Source organism: Pteropus medius, unplaced genomic scaffold (assembly GCF_902729225.1).
Source record: "Pteropus medius unplaced genomic scaffold, Ma_sr-lr_union100, whole genome shotgun sequence".
Taxonomy (NCBI): Eukaryota; Metazoa; Chordata; class Mammalia; order Chiroptera; family Pteropodidae; genus Pteropus; species Pteropus medius.
The window spans coordinates 1,440,231-1,444,769 of record NW_024354503.1 but is presented as its reverse complement, the minus strand read 5'-3'; positions in this window follow the sequence as shown (position 1 = coordinate 1,444,769).

Sequence of the window (4,539 nt, the reverse complement as noted above, 5' to 3'; positions counted from 1 at the left end):
GGTAACTGTGCTGGTGATTAAGGGCTTAATTTTGCCAACAACAAAAAAAGAACAAGTGTCGTGACTATTTAATTAAGTTAAGTGTGTTCCTACGCTGGCATTAAAATGCCCTTAATTTCTGGAAAGATAGATTTACGTTGCTGGGAGTTATGCTTTTTTAATACTCTTGCATGGCAATTGTCCATTAGTTCTTGTGTCTTTTGACATTGCAAGTCTGGGAACCACGGACTCAAAGACACTGGAAGAAGAGATGATGGGCAAAGGGAGCCGAGCCCAGGAGTCAATACATTGAATTCCTTGAGTATTCGTATGTTTATAACCAGTCAACAAAGCAGTAGACTTGCTTGTGGGAGAGAGTTCCTGAGAAGGCATTTGCATTATCATTTGCTCATTTGCCAGAATAACTGTTTCTCTAGGCCTGGCATTTCTTTCCTGTGCTTGCTGGCTCCTCGTACCACAGATTTGGGGCAGAGAAGGGCAGGGGTGAGGTGGAGCTTCGCATAGCAGGAGAGAGGCAATGTCAGGGAAGGGTGGGCTGGGCTGGCCTCTGGGGCACTGGATTGCCCTCCTTCAAAGGGAGATTGCGGGATGGCTCAGATTCCTATCCTGCTGCTTTCTTGCTTTGTGACAGGGGCAAGTCACTTTACCTCTCTGAGCCTCCATTTTCTCATTCATTAAAATAACATCCCTTCCGGATTAAGAACTACAAATTGGTAGCTACAAAATAGTCAGAGGGATGTGAAGTACAGCATAGGGAATATAGTCGATAATATTGTAATAACTATATATAGTGCCAGGTGGCTAATTGGGGCAATCACTTCATAAATTATATATATGGCTAACCACTATACTATATACCTTAAACTAATATAAAATAATATTGAATGTCAACTCTAACTGGAAAATAAAAATTAAAAAATAAAATAACATCCCCTCCCAGTATCAGATAGTTTCTGCTCTTATGTTCACATTTCAGGCTCAGCCAGTATCAGATAGTTTCTGCTCTTATGTTCACATTTCAGGCTCAGTTCTCTCAGGTGTGAAAGGGGCATTAAAACCATACCTAACTCATGGCATGAAGGTGAGAATTAACACTTAGCACAGTTCCTGGCACATAGTACGTGCTCAAATGCTAGCTAATATTGGCCACTAGCTTTTACTACAGATCTACAATGCTTACCTGCGATCTGAAATTTATAAAGCTCTGAAAACTCAATGTGTTTTTATAAGTTTACCACCAAAACTCATTTGATGGCAAAACATGATCTGAACTGATGCTATTTATGGTTTTAATGGGATAACCCATTGATCGTGAACATATGAATGTAATTGATTACTGGGTGTGGGCCCAGGATATGCACAAAATCATCTTTCTAAAATCTGAAAAATTCTGAATTTGGAATCACCTCTGGCTCTAACGGTTTTAAATTGAGAACTTTGAGCTCATAGGAGGGGAGATATGATAGAGGCACAAAATGATATGACCGTAGTCAAAGCCAGGGCTTGCTGGGTTCAGGGAGTGAGGGAGACCCTTGGTGTTGCACGAGGCTTTGAGGTAAGAGAGGGGTCTTACTAACAACAGAAACCAACTCTGGCTGACTTAGCAGCAAGGGAACTTGGTGAACGTGTTCATCCTAGGGTATTGGGAGGTAGAAGAACCAGGCTTAGAGGCCTCAGAGCCAAGAAGTCACCAAAATCACTCACAGAACTGATCAGGTAAGAAGAACCAAGCCTGATCCACAACTGGCACTAGATGAAGGAGGCCACTTCCAGCCCAGTTCTGCTGCCCCCACAGGACACAATCTCTCTGTCTCTGCTTCAAATTCAAAGTCTGGAACGTCTGTTTGGCAGAACAAAGTTCACGTGACCATGCCCAGGCTGCAAGGGAAGCTGGGAAAACAAACATTTGGAGAGTTTTGCTTTTAAAGTGGGAGGCAATCCTGACTCCTGCCACAACTCTAGAATAGGAACACGGGTTCAGTTGTCAGGCAGCCAAAACAAGAACAGGCAAAGGCTCAATAGCAACTGCTTACCAGAGGAGAGATCGATCCTACCTGGGCATTAAAGGATGAGCAGATTTAGGCTGGAATGGGGTTGTTAAATGAATTCAAAAAGAATCTGGATGCTTTGGCTAGAAATAAATAGTAAAGATTTATTCAAGAGTCTTAGGGTTTGCAAACTAGAAACACAACTAGGCAATACCCAGAGTGTTCCAAAGAAGAAAGAAAAGCTAAGAGTTCTTATAGCAAAAAAATGCATTCTTGAGAAGAATCAGTCCTGCATTCTTAGCCTCTGGATTAGCCCAAGATGGTAATCCTCTAGATGGTCAGTGGTCTGAGTAATGGATGTCAAGTGGTCTGAATAGTGAACATTCTTTCCTTAGTCCTTCAAGAGGTAACCAGAGGGTTATCTGGAGGTTTGATGTATTTTCAGTATTGACGCAGGACAGACAAGTTCAAAAGTTTAAGTTCCCAGGCTAGTTAAAACAAGAATAGAATTATTTCTTCATACCTCAACCTATTTGATTTTGGTAATTTTGTAGCTTGACTATAGTGATTCCATTTTATTCCTTCACTCTATTCTTTGGGATGATGAAGGGTAGAGGAGTTCAGCCTAAGACAAGGGCCTACATGTCTGGCTAGAGGGTACTTACTAGATGCTTTATTTTGATTTAATTCTCACAACTGCAGGCAGCAAGGGAGCTATTACTGGCAGCATTTTTTCAGACAAGGAACCTGAGGATCAAAGAAGTTAGGTCAATTTCCCTAAATCATACATCTAGGACGTGGCAGAGCTGGGATGTGAATGCAGTTAATCTGACATCTGGTCCATAACCCTACACCAAAAAGGAAATAGGTATTGAGTGCCTACTCCTATCAATTGATAGTAGCTGCTTAGAGCCCTGTATTAATAAGGATACTGAGGTTGTCTCTGATACATAATGTGAGAAGAGTTATGATCAATTGGAAATACCTTCTTAACAAACTTGACCTGAAAACTTAAAATTCACATGTTTTCAAGTGAATATGCAACACTTATCAAAATTGACCACATGCTAGTCCATAGAAAAAGATTCAACACATTTCAAAAGTTTGAAATTATTCAGAATCTATTCTCTAACCAGAAAGAAACTAAACTACGAATAAAAAATAAGACTAGAAAATCCCCAGCTGCCTAGAAATTAAACATTACGGTGGTCAAAGAAGAAATCAAAATAGAAATCAGAAAACATTTGAACTGAATGATAATGAAGATATGACATATCAAATAACTGTGGGATGCAGCTAACACAGTTCTTAGAGGAAAATCCCTAGCCTTCAAATGCATATATTAGAAAAGGAGAAAGGCTTGAAAATTGATGATTAAAGTGTCCATCTGAAAAATCTGAAAAAGAACAGCAAATCAAACCCAAAGAAAGAAAGAAAGGAGAAAATAACGAAGAGCAGAAATGCAAATCAACAATGCTAAAGTTGGTTCTTTGAAAGAATAAAATTGAGTAAGTCATATCTATCATAGACAAGATATGGGGACCTATTCTTGGAACCCTCTGTCTTTTATATGGTATATCTTCTTAAAAGTATTAGTTAAATTGAATTTGAGCAAGGGCAGAAGGCACTGAATTTTTAAAGGATGATAAGTAATTCAGTTAGGTTGGAATTAAAATACTGTCAGGGAGATGAATTAGTTTGGATTCTCTTGTCAGCGACAGAAGCCCAAATCCAACTGGCTTAAGCAAATAAAAGACTTTGTTTGCATAACTGAAAAGTCCAAGGGGAATTCTGGCTTTGGGCACAGTTGGCTCTAGGTATTCAAATGGTGTTGCAAAAATGGCTCTTCGCGTGTTTTCTCCTCTTCTTTCTATATTCATGCAATTCTCAGGCAGTGGGCTCCTCAGGTGGCCTCGTGGTGATGGCAGAAGGGCAAGAGGACAAACTCAGCTGCATAAACACATTTCAGGCATCAACATGTCTCACTTGCTAACATACTATTGTTCAAAGCAAGTCACATGGCCACACCCGAAGTCTAGGGATGGGGAAATTCTCTCTGCCCACCCTGAGGCTATGACAAGGCTAGACAGTAAAAATGGGGATCTTTATTCAATCTACACAGCTACTAACTCAGTATTGGGCTTTCTGGGTCAGAGGGTATACACATGCTTAATTTCACTTACACACTGCCAGATTGTTCTCCAGAATGGCTGCACTTTCCACCAGCAATTCACAAGGGTTTTTCCCTAAACCCTCACCAATGCTCAGAAATATCCAACTCTTGTTTTTGCCAGCCTGATGAATGTGAAATGGCATCTCACCGATGTTTTACTTTGTGTGTTTCTAATTACGTATGCATCCAAGCATTTCTTCACATCTTGTTAGTCATTTGGATTGTTTTTCTGTGAGTTGCCTATTCATATCCTTTGCTCATTTTCCTCCATGTTTTGGTCCCTTTTCTTGTTGCTTTTCACAAGTTCTATGTATAGTCTAGATATCGATCCCTTGTGAACTTTAGACATTGAGAACATCTTTTACAAATCAGTTTCCA